Genomic DNA, 13,213 nt, shown 5'->3' with positions numbered 1-13,213 from the left:
CTTCCTCTATTTATATTTTTTTATTAATAAACCTTTTTTTTCTTTCTTTTAACTGAAACATCACTGAACACAGCTTGACTGATTTCTTTTTCGTTGGTTTAATAATTTCAATAAAAATAAGAAAATCCACATGAATTTTATCATATAATTAGCGATATTCGTATTTCATATGGAGGATATAGGAATCAATTTAATAATGGTAATTATAATTTAGATGGCCGCGAATGTCCAAAGCGATGGGTTCCACTAGTTTATTATAAACATAATTTTTTTAATAGCAATAGCACATTGTGCTGAAATAAGATTGGGAAGATAGTATTTCCTATAAGCACGTCTTCTTCTTTCATCTCATTCTACATGTTGGAAGTTCGGCGCAGCATATCCTCTTGTTATGCTGCATAGGGATTTGGCATGAGTTTTACGACCAATCGTATGCCGGACGTGCTGATGTTGGTTTATATATCTTGATTTAATCTCTTATACCTCCTTTGCAACGTGCCTTAAGGACTTTTCTATTTCATTTTTTCATGATTATTTTATTTCATTCGTTCAGATCTGGATTGGTACACCGCGTGTAATTCGTTTCCAAATTATTCTTGTCCACCTGATGGTTCTCTGGAAGAGATCGCTCTTAGCGATAAGACCGCCAATGTACTTTTTTTGCATTTACTGTTTCACTTTATATATATTTGTTATGTACAATTAAAAATACTCTCTCTCTCTCTCTCTCTCTCTTTTCATTTATATTAACATTCAGACAGAAACTTAGTTTTTTTTAAAAACGAAAAATCTATATTGTTATTATCATACATAATCCCATTAGATTTAGTGCATAATTTGATCGTGTGTTCAAGCCATTTTGAAGTGTTACACACACAACACAATTGGTGCGTGTCAAAACTCGAATCAGCTGCTCAGAGCTTGAAAAGCGCGCTCCATAGCATTCCAATTTCAAAACTGTTTTAAATAATTAAAATTCTTGTTAAACCTATGCATACGGTAATTCACATATTCGGGCAATTAACACCCAGCTTTGCCCGTGTGATGGTCTCATTGCACACACAACCATTCCGCACTTTATAGCCGGCAATGCTTATTAACTGGGCTCCCGTTTCTTATATTCGCCGCATCGAAAAGATCGTTAAAATTTTTATGTTCACTATCATAAGAATCAATTATTTTATTGTAATATACATACATGCATAACCATGAATTTTGTTTTAATGCGATCGATTGATTATTATTTTCGGTCTATCGTTCATGGCTTTGATATTTTACAAGCAAAAAATACGTGTGGCACTCGAGGACTGCGACGGTAAAGCTATTGCATAGCATTTTTATCAACTTATGCATGATTAGACAATTAGACTATAATTAGACAATAATAATTTAATATTAAATCAATAATAAAATAAGACCAAGATATATATTAGATAAATATTAACTGTTCCCTTCACATTCATAAGCTAAACCGCGTGAGAGAGAGATGGGCAGACTTTTCATAATACGCATGCAGTGGACGTCACGCCGGCGCCGTGCGCTTATTCACAAACCCTACACAAGCGCAACATGCTGAACGCGAGTTACATGGTAGGCGGAGGGGGGTGTTAGGTTTTATTTTCGTTACTGAATTTGTTGATTCGGTCGCCGCGCTCAAAGCCCGCGATAAAAGCTATGCAATAGCTTAAAACTGAAACGACTCATATTATTATTATGTCGTCTAAACATTGAAAATCCTTCGTCGGCTTTAACCTAAAACTTAATACACACAAAAATAATTATAGGATAATATTTCTATGGCGTTTATCATCGCTCTCTTTGTACAACATATTTCACGGAAGATTTTTATTCGAACACTAGTTATTCCGATAAATATCTATTTTTCGTATATATCGTCAGTCACACAAAAGCGTGGCTATTTTACTATTACATCGTAAAATAAAACCAATTAAAAAAAATCCCTAAAGTGCTGATCAATGAATAATTAAATGCGCTAATTAATTGCAGTTTCTATTTACACAGCTCTAGATTATCTAGAAATGAATTCCTCGACCATCTCTGTCTAAACGTAAATCGCATTAATGTAAATCAACAAATCATTATCTTAAAAAGGATTTAATGAACGCGATTACGCTTCTGTGAACGAAGAAAAATATGAGCACTTAAATCAATACCAATTGAACTGACATTCCCTGGACGAGGCTATAAAATAAACAAACAGCGCGAGTAGCAAATCCTCGGTGCTGCGAGACTCTTGACTTATTTATGGAGTACGATAAAGATTATTTAGAAATGTATGAATATCCAGTTCTGCTCAATGATGCATAGGAGCATCGCGACGGATGAACTGTGACGACATTCCCGCACAGGACCGTATTTAGACTGGTCTATTTTTTACCCTATCACCTGCTAATAAGATACAAACTGTGCGTACATTAGCAGCAAATCCAACCGTTATATAAATACGCTCATAAAGACTGACACGGTAATATCCACGGTATTCGCTATGTGGTATTAGAATGAAGCCCACCCTTTTCTTATCTTAATTTTTTTTTCCTAGCTAAGCTAGGAGCCTTTAGAGGTTATGTCAGCGTAACCGAGCGAGTAGGTGAGTTGACGGAGCTCTAATCTGAGGACGTTGCTAACACTAGCCATAACAAAAGCAGTGTTTTGCAAAACCCTCCACCGTATTGGAAACGCGACCCACTGAGAAGATCAGGCGAGAAACTCAGTAGGCTGTGTCTGTGGGTTAATTTACACGCCGAACCCTCGGTTCGACGAGAGCGGTGAACGGTGCTTGAGGTGCCTAAAAGCACCGTTATTGGATCGAGAGAATCCAAAATGACGTGTTTAGGGCGAAATCTACTGTTTACCATTCGGTCCGCAGGATCGGGTATGTAGTTACCGACGGCCATGACAAGAGGGTTTTCGTGACGTGCCCCCTCATCAAAATTATTTATCTTCATAAAGATGCGTAATTGTATCACTACTTCGATTAATTAATACATTAGACATACAACATACATACAACAGAACTGAATTAAAAATGCTTTTGCTATAATACTGTGCTATAATAAATGTAAACACTATCTTCGTAATAGATAATTAAAAAACATTTTAATGGCGAAGAATAACATATTAGTGTCGATGTGACCACAAGAACTGTGTACTATCCCAAATACCGATTTAATAGAATGAAAATAATAAATACGAAATTAAAATGTAAAAGCAACTTTAATGATATTTATGTCTCGCGTTTTCCGAAGGGAATAACTATAGCATAACAAAATCTAGTGGAATCAACAAAACGGTTCTTCACTAAAAAAAAGTTTAAGCCATAATTGATCCCTTAAGGCACTAAATTACGTTTTTTAAGTTTACTACTGTGTGAGTCAGTCGGTCACAATGTAATCTGTAATCGCGAAGTTCCAAATAGCCTACTATGCTGGCCGATATATCGAAATAATAATTGGTTCTGACATTCCTTTCTTACTTAAGAAACTTCATAGCTTAAGAATTGTAGATTTTAAATGTATTGAACAACTCAAGGACCTGGTCACATTCGTTTTTTGTTACGTGACGATTTCTATCGATCAACCCCACTAGCCACATTAAGGATATTTGTTGCAAAAACCGCTTCTATATTACTATACTTGTTTACTTTACCATTAAAATCGTCAATAAATCGTAATGACTAAAACGGTGTAAGGGACCGTTAGTTGAAAAAATAAAAATGATTTCCCGTTGTAATTTTTTTACGATAACCGACTTTGATTTTAAGTAAAAGCTTTTGATTACAAAAAAACGTGGCATTGCTTATAAAAAATGGTTATGAATTTTAGCATTTTCATGTCAGTAATGACCAATAAAACCGGTTTTCGTTTTCGAGAATGTTTCGCATACATCTTGTGTGTGTACCTATGTATATACGTGCATCAATTATTAATTTTATTGCTCTCAGCTCAGATCCCACCTCGTCTTTAATAGTAACGCCAGTCCACGGCCAAAGGTAGGCAGCAGCTTGGCTCTGCCCCTGGCATTGCTGAAGTCCATGGGCGACGGTAATCACTCATCATCAGGTGGGTCGTTCTGATGAGCTATGAGCTTGTAGAATGTTTTTGATCAGAAAGAAAAAAATCACGTTGTTCTTTATATTATTTTGTATCCGCAATCATTACAATCATAGATATTTTACATAAACAAGAAATATTGTGCCACAGATAATAACTAATTTTTATATTTATTGGAGTCTACACTTCACAGTCGTACACTCGTCTGTCTACTAGGGCAATATAAAATAAAAAAGCCTGGATCCAAATTCGAAGTCTTCATTGTTTAACGAGAATGCCACCCTTCAAACTGGAATCTTTGGTGTGAACAAAAACATTTTTGAATTAAACTCCATTAATCTCCTCAAGTTCATCCCTGAAGGCAGAATGAACATAGCGATGACATTAAGATATTCATCACTAAAGTCTTGAAACTGCACACAGCACGCAAACCTTAATACTCTGAACTTAATAAGGTATTTAACAAGTCACCGCGCGAGTGTGAGATCAATGAGGATTACTGAACCAGTTCCTTAAGTGAACATTTAAGCGAACTTCAGTTTACAATAAGTTTGAACTTTTATTCGATACAGCGATTTAAATTTGAAAGAACGTGTTGTATTTAAACATAAGTTAGAAAGGCTATCTGGATGATGATGAATTCACATATCAGCCTTAGCCTATAGACATCCTCTGCAGGATGCGAAATTCAAAACTCGATAAAGAGATGGGTGCTGGAACTAAAAAGGTCTCCGGTGGCATAAAGCCGAACGCTGAAGTCGAAAGCCGAATGCTGAAGCCGAAAGCCGAACGCTGAAGCCGAAAGCCGAATGCTGAAGCCGAAAGCCGAACGCTGAACAATATGGCTAACACCAGCTCAGAAGCTAGTCAAAAACATGTAAGTCATACAAGAATCGTCCACTAATTATCTAAATGAGCCTTGAATTCGCTACTAACATAATTGTAATCCATATATTTCGCTACTTTATCCATACCAGTGACAGACGTGACAAATGGAAGCTATTTAACTTTATCAGCTTTAAAAAAGGTTCATAATTAAGAAACCAACTCTATTACTCAAAAAGTCACCAGTCATTCCGGACAGACTGATAGCAAACCATAATGAACTGTCTCGCAAAAGACATTACAAAAAACGATAAACGCTGTTACCCATTAAAATATAGCGGCGATACGATATATTTTATAATCACAAAATCCAAATAGGACTTATACATATTTATCATTATTTTCACTGATGAAAACAGTTTGATGTAAAATATCTTGAAAATGCAGAAGTTTCAATAGGTGATACTTACATTAATGGGTGGTTTTTTTTATGGCTTAGATGGGTGGACGAGCTCACAGCCCACCTGGTGGTAAGTGGTTACTGAAGTTCATCGACATCTACAACGCAAACGCGCCACCCATCTTGAGATATAAGTTCTAAGGTCTCATTATAGTTACAACGGCTGCCCCACCCTTCAAACCGAAACGCATTACTGCTTCACGGCAGAAACAGGCAGGGTGGCGGTATCTATCCGTGCGTACTCACAAGAGGTCCTACCACCAGTAATTACGCAAATTCTAATTTTATGGGTTTGATTTTTATTACACGATGTTATTCCTTCACCGTGGAAGTCAATCGTGAGCATTTGTCAAGTAAGTATTTCATTAGAAAAATTGGTACCCGCCTGCGGGAGTCGAAAACCATTGCATGGCTAAATACGAATGCACCGGACGTCTTATCCTTTAGGCCACGACGACTTCCACCATTATGTTTATTTATGCCCCAAAGCAAACACCCGATCTGATTCGAAGTACACTACGGTAGCAGTTGTGCCGTTTGTATTGAAATTTGCATCTATGCAGTGCAGTGATTAGAGAAACGTGTGATTAAAAACGCAGCCATCAGCGAAGATTTCAGTACTATCAATATTTTTTTTAAAGACTACCCTTCTTCGCTGCCATGAATTACCACACTAGTTTAAATACACCAGTTTTTCTCCACTCGTGGGAAATTACCGTCACCGTCTATTCACCTTAATCTTACCTTAAGAATTGCCCTGTTTTTCGGGCCGAGGGGCGATCCTCTTACGAGGTTCCTGCACTTGGGGCACATGGGATATGTGAATGTCAATAACCGAAGAGTTTAGCGGCCCACACGCTAAAGGACTCCCCTACACCTTCGTCCGACACCCGATTCTCGCCCAATACAGAAGTCGAACAAGGTAGTGGAGGTTCCGACTGTTGGGCTACCCGCTTTTGGAGTTTTATATGAATAAAGTGCCTGAAATATTTGCACTCAAAATTATGTTACTAAAAGATCATTGCCGATGAAAACGATTGATCGATCACACTTTGAAATAAGCTAGCCACTCGGTGTTGGTCGCTAATGCCACGACATGCTTTTGAAGCATATTTCAAAGATGCCGGTAGCAGTAAGCAAATAGTCGACAATATATTTGGCATCGTCGATTCGCGTCAAAAACACGATCATTTTTGACCGTAGACTCAAGATTAATCGGCCTAATCTATATAATATATAAAAATGAATTGCTGTTCGTTAGTCTCGCTAAAACTCGAGAACGGCTGGACCGATTTAGCTAATTTTGGTCTTGAATTATTTTCGAAAGTCCAGAGAAGATTTAAAAGGTAAATAAATATGAAAATGCTTGGAATTAAATAAAAATTCAACCGGATTCCTTTTGTTTGTTTTAAGCTTATTTTCTACTAGCGACCCGCCCTCGCTTCGCTTCGGAAACATTAAAACACTCATGAAACCAAAAATAAAAAATAAAAAAATAAATAAATAAAGTAGCCTATGTTCATCAGGGACAATGTCGGCTTCTAATGGAAAAATAATTTTTCAAATCGGTCCAGTAGTTTCAGAGCCTATTCGAAACAAACAAACAAACAAATCTTTCCTCTTTATAATATTATAGTATAGACAAAAGTATTTTATTTATCGATTAAGGCACTACGAAGTCTGCCGGGTCAGCTAGTAGACAATAAAAATAAATAATAAAAATCTGATATAGCTTTACTTCGCATCCCACTGGAAGTGGACCTTTATCGCAGCGTAGCAGTGATTGTCGAAAAAATTCATTAAGGCAAACGAACGACCTCCGACCCGCCAGATGAGGTCAAGGACCTCCTTGTTAGCGTTACTTCTTCTGGGAGAGTTAGGTAATTCGAAATTTGCACACAATCGAGAAATGTATTATTTCCGTATGACCGGTCACCGTTGGGAAACGTCAAGATAATGAAATACGTAATTTATGCTTAATGAGATAATGTTTCTTTTAGAATGCGTTTTTTTGTTATTTTAATACGGTTAGGTTTTCACGGTATTTGTTTTTATTTAACTTACATTCTTGCATAATCGTATTTGCCATTGATTAGATTGATGCTCATATTATGTTGCTCGATTTTGATCACACGAAGCAATATGGAGTTTCAAGTAGAAAATATATTTCGATGCTTGTAAGGCAAACGTGACTCAGCGACAATAACTGCTTTATACATAAATGATAGGCAATGCCCATATTCGATGCGCAAAAAAAATACATTTCTAAGTCTATTAAAATAATTTCAATCCTACAGCTAGATTCGTTAAAATAGAATAAAATATTTTTTTTCAGATATTTCAACTTTAAATTAGTCTACTGAAAAGTTCACGTATTGTCGCTTAGTCACGTTTACCTTTCAAGCGTCGATTTGTATTTATGTATTTATTTAATAAATATCTTAGGTCATCCTTTATCTCGAAAACAAGTATTCTCCATATGTCCAACGCAGTATCACAGCCGTTGATAAAAGTACTAAAAAACATTAACATAACCTGTCACTGTTTCACATATTTAATCTATGACATTTCAAAAACTTTTTGAAAAATATACCCACGTCAACAAGCGCTTCTTGCTTATCAGAAGAAACTTGTCATCGTCTTGAACAGATAAACGAAATTATCAGTTTAATGAATGTTCATACAAATCATCGGACTTTAGGCGTGTATTATTATTTAAATATCTCCAATACATTTTTTATCCCGCCAAGCTCACGTTTCGTTTGGTGCGTAGTGGCTATCGAAGCCCATAGACACAAAAAAGTCCGTTGCCGTCTGCTTTGAAAGATCGATAATAAATCTCAATTGTTTTAAAATAGCTATACAATTGCAGTGAAATAACAATCCAGTTAACCTAAAAAAACTGGTTTCCATGACAAACGAGCATAAATATTATTAGTGTCACACTACATTTTGATGGTCGTCGTGGCCTAAAGGATAAGACGTCCGGTGCATTCGTAGCGATGCAACGGTGTTCGAATCCCGCAGGCGGGTACCAAATTTTCTAATGAAATACGTACTTAACAATTGTTCACGATTGACTTCCACGGTGAAGGAATAACACCGTGTAATAAAATTCAAACCCGCAAAATTATAATTTGCGTTATTACTGGCGGTAGGACCTCTTGTGAGTCCGCACGGGTAGATACCATCGCCCCGCCTATTTCTGCCGTGAAGCAGTAATGCGTTTCGGTTTGAAGGGTGGGGCAGCCGTTGTAACTATACTGAGATCTTAGAACTTCTATCTCAAGGTGTGTGGCGCATTTACGTTGTAGATGTCTATGGGTTCTAGTAACCACTGAACACCAGGTGGGCTGTGAGCTCGTCCACACATATAGGCAATAAAAAAAATAAAAAAAACATGTTATGGTATATTATATGTTGCTAATTTGTATGTATCTTTGAACGTCATTTTCAAACTTCAAGATGTCAAATTTAATTGAAAAATTGCATGTGCAACAGAGAATTATGTGCTTTGTATTGTGCTATATGATTTTCCTTGGATTCCCTAAAGAATAACGTCATTTTTTTTTTATGTGACGTAACTAGCACTACACAGGCGATTTTGTGCTGAATTCAACCAATTTATAATTTAAAAAAAAGACTATAATTAAAAAGTATCACTGCAATAAATTAAAAGTCAATCATGTTTCTGTTCACTCTAACTCAGTGTAGCGTGATGAAATGCGATCAACAATGTTAGCGATACAGATTAAAAAACTCTCACTATTTTGCACCACTACTGACACACTCGAATGAGCTAGAGTAATACAACCCGACTGCCGGTTTGGCTCTGGTATTAAAATCGTTTTCTTATAATTATTATACAAAGGAAATAGAAAATTATGGGGTAAGATATATTGAATCAAATACAGAAATTGATTTAACAGAAATGCTTGGCACACAATGTATGGCAGCGCGTAATCCGTTATGCAGAGATACTTAATAACGAAAATCTTATGTCACTAGTTTATCTTCGAATACAATAATGTAGCATCGACTTTATCGAAAAAAATGTAAGTTCTAAGTCCTACTTCGAAATGATTACTTCTATTTTGATCTCATTTAAAAATATGTTCATAGAACGGGCCCGTTTTAATTACTGAAATAAAAATAATTATAATATCAATTTATAATGCTTCAATAAGGTAAAGAGCACACAAGCGCTTACCTCCTCGCTTCAATCTTTCACATCGTTTATGCTTTCAAAACCTTGAATGGTTACTGGTGGTAGGACCTCTTGTGAGTCCGCACGGGTAGGTACCACCACCCTGCCTATATCTACCGTGAAGCAGTAATGCGTTTCGGTTTGAAGGGTGGGGCAGCCGTTGTAACTATACTGAGACCTTAGAACTTATGTCTCAAGGTAAGTGGCAGCATTTATGTTGTAGATGTCTATGGGTTCCAGTAACTACTTAACACCAGGTGGGCCGTAAGCTCGTCCAGCCACCTAAGCAATAAATAAAATTAAAAATTGTATTAAAGTTTAATTGGTGATATTTGGGGTGTATATGGATTTGTTCTCAAGGTGAAACAGCTAAAACTACAAGCCTAATTGAAAGCGAAACATAAACGAGCTTATTGGTAGCTTCAATGAAGTCGGATTACCAAGTCGGCGGACACTCCGTGCTTTCTGCGAATAAAGCTTGCATCACCGTGGAGCATCCATCAGCTGACTTGACTTAAACTTTCACAAAATACAAACCACTTAAACTGACAAATATTTACTCTCAACTTGATAAGTAAACACTTATTTGCGTTCAGATTTAGGATTGAAGTCCGAGAGTTACTTGTATACCATTGTTAATGGCTTCACCGTAGGCTTTTCGCCGCGTTCCTACCAACTAATTTTCCTGGATATCGGTTAAGTGGAATCCGATTGATTAGAAACGATTTTTCTGTTAACGATTTTCTAGGTCATTTGTTAGACCTTAATAGGATGACAATGCAAGAAAATACGAGAAAAAGATACATATCAAATTGAATAGCTCTCTTTTGGGCGTCAGTTGACTAAAAACCATAAAAAAACCTGTATTACAGTCTTGTTACGTTGCTTCTGAAATACACTACGTCATTGCCAACCCGGTTTTATTCGTTCACATCGTGATGATAGATTTACAATGTTAGCGTTGCTAGGCGCACAGAACTACTGACACACTCCGCTTCTTAGTAATTTCAAAACTATTCTATAACTAGTGCTGCTGGAACGAATACATGACAGACATTTGATAAATAGTCCATAAATCGTCAATATTAACTGCTTTCTTTAAAGGTTGATTTGTGAAACGATTTTTATTTGCTGATCAAATCTAACGAAGATAACGATGCCTATTCTTTTAGGTATTTTTTTCTTATTGCCCTTTGTAGGCAGACGAACGAGCATATGGCTCGCATGATGGTGAGTGGTTACAGTTGCCCGTGGATTCAGCAATGCCGGGTAGAGAGCCAAGCCGCTGCCTACTATTAAGTGCTCTCCACAAGCCTCGTTTGAAGAAATTTAAATTGCATTTACCAATTGAGCTCATCTTTCCGTCTGAGCTATAAAAACGGTTAATAATCTAATCTATTAACGAACGCAGGAATAATAAATGCATACATTAAACAAATAAATGTTCGCATGTATCATAATGTGAAAACTTTTCTAAAATACATCAAACCGCAAACTTCCTGCGGCATTGCGTTACAGTGTTTTACATTACTTGCCCGCATACCGAGTTGTACGAGTGAAAATGTATGGAAATCGCTAAATTATAATAACAAATCCACAATGCTTTTTGTTCAATAAAAAGAACTAAAAACAAGCCGTGATTTCCGTCTTTTTGCATCAACCGCAGAGATGAAGTGAAATTGAAGTTTGATGATGTTTTTTTTTTGTAATTTGGCACACGAACACTGGGAGAAAGATACAATAATTGTTTTAGTATTTACTGCAGAGACTGTGTTACTTTTTCAAGTAAGCAACTGTTATTTGTAGTCAGCGTGAGGAAATAAATCTTGTTTCTCATTGATTAATATGTCGATTATTTTTTTAATTAGAAACATTCGCCATTTTGTTTTCAAACTAAATAATTATATTAGTTTTATTATCAAAATTCTACAAAACAATTTCCTTTTTTGAAATAGAATAAATTGTGTTGAATCTAAAAGTTGTTTTAATTGTTCCCTTCGGTTTTTAGTTCGATATTATTGCGATACCCGTTAACGCGAAAATCATTAGAACGATACAGGATGACGTTTTGGTGTTTGCCAACTTTAATGTCCTTTAGCTGAATACGAATTAAAAGAAAAACAATTTATCTTCCTTTTGCCAAACAATTCGTGAAATAAGTGTAAAATACTTTAGGTTTTTTAAACAATAGTCATAATGGGACCAAGATAAGTGATATAACTGTGATTTTGACGTATCTAGTACTCATCATTACGCTTCTGTTACAATGAACACTTTTTGCTAAGACGTCATTTTAGTGTCAACTCGGAAGTGGGCTACCTTAATACGATCCTCGGAGATTGTTTGAAAAAACTTGAGAATGTAATTGAATGGCGAATCTCGAAGAAAAAACGTGCCAATATACAATTAACGATCTGTAGTCTTGGCTGTCGATTTTAATATTTTGATTCTCGTGCAGATTAGAGATGAGAAACCGTTTTTTTACACAAATGAATGAGATCGTTTGTGGAATCATTAATCATGAGTTTGTATGAATACGTAAGTGTTTATATGTAAGAGACCCTGGTAATATGGCATTTTTATCGAAAAATTGCTGGAATCGAAATAATCTTATTAAATGTTATTGTTGATACTTGTCCGCCAAATTTAAGTATATTCGTCATCATATGTAAGAACGTTAAATAAAGTATTATGAGTATACCGAAAAGCAATTAAAGCTAATTTGAAATTTGTTGATTTTGATCTTAAATTTTCTTCAATGTACTTTATCAAATTATGGATTCAAAAATAGATCATTTACTAACAATTAGTTATTTTAAAATTGAATAATACGGATTGCATACCCGACAGCTTTAAGTGGCAATTATGAAATTTAGTATTTCAATAATTTCGCGATATAAAAACGCAAGCTCTAACAGCGTGTGACATAGCTTTCAATTAAATTTATATTAGAGGTTGATATTTTCGTCAAATTTAAATGGCGATTCGCGGATTTACTACTGAAGCTATGCCGGGGAGATGCGGTCAGAGCACACGTGTTGCTGCGAAGAAGCCGGCGCGACGCTCCGGCGATTTCGTGCACTTTTTCTGCAAGTGACGACTCAGATTTCTAAATAATTTAAATATGAGCACGCATTAACGCGAGCAGCGTATTAATTGCCATTCAGAATTGGGTCTGCATGTACGCGTGTAGTCTCGTGTTTCTCCCGTCGGACCGCGAGTGCTGTGTAAATACGAACTTACGAAAACTAGGCCTAAAACGTTGAACAACAAGAGATAACGTAAACTTACGACTGTCGCTTCCCAATCACGGTATCCGATCGGTACACAAAACCATGTCACTGTCACAAGATTATTTATGATTCACTGGACTCGCGTTGGTTTCGCGAGCGTGCGGAGTGGCTAGGCTGGGTCGGCGTGCAAACGTCGCCGGCGCGGGAGTTCGACTGACAATCAATGAGCATGCGCGCGCGGCACAGCGAACCACTCCAAGCGACGCGACGGTCGCCCAGCGGACGGGAAACGAAATCGCATAAGTAAAATTGTTGCAACTCGAACATCTAACGAGCGACCGTAAACGGAAAAGTTGTCTAATCTCGTGCGCTAATAATTGATCATACTTAATCTCGCTCGGCGAGATAATAAATCGTG

The 13,213-nt window shown here is 36.5% G+C and overlaps 1 protein-coding gene across 2 annotated transcripts in view; it reads right to left on the bottom strand.

Annotated features, from left to right (window-relative positions):
* The window catches only part of Sb (serine proteinase stubble), a 133,963-nt gene extending 120,950 nt beyond the window's left edge, over positions 1-13,013 (bottom strand). For both annotated transcript variants that reach the window (XM_028178203.2, XM_089737828.1), the window contains exon 1: positions 12,854-13,013. The gene's annotated coding sequence lies outside the window, so the exon portion shown is untranslated. The remainder of the gene's footprint in view (positions 1-12,853) is intronic.
* Between the last annotated feature and the right edge of the window lie 200 nt (positions 13,014-13,213).

Source organism: Bombyx mandarina, chromosome 23 (assembly GCF_030267445.1).
Source record: "Bombyx mandarina strain Sakado chromosome 23, ASM3026744v2".
Taxonomy (NCBI): domain Eukaryota; kingdom Metazoa; phylum Arthropoda; class Insecta; order Lepidoptera; family Bombycidae; genus Bombyx; species Bombyx mandarina.
Note: the sequence above shows the minus strand (reverse complement) of the source record. Positions and strands in the feature narration are given on the sequence as shown.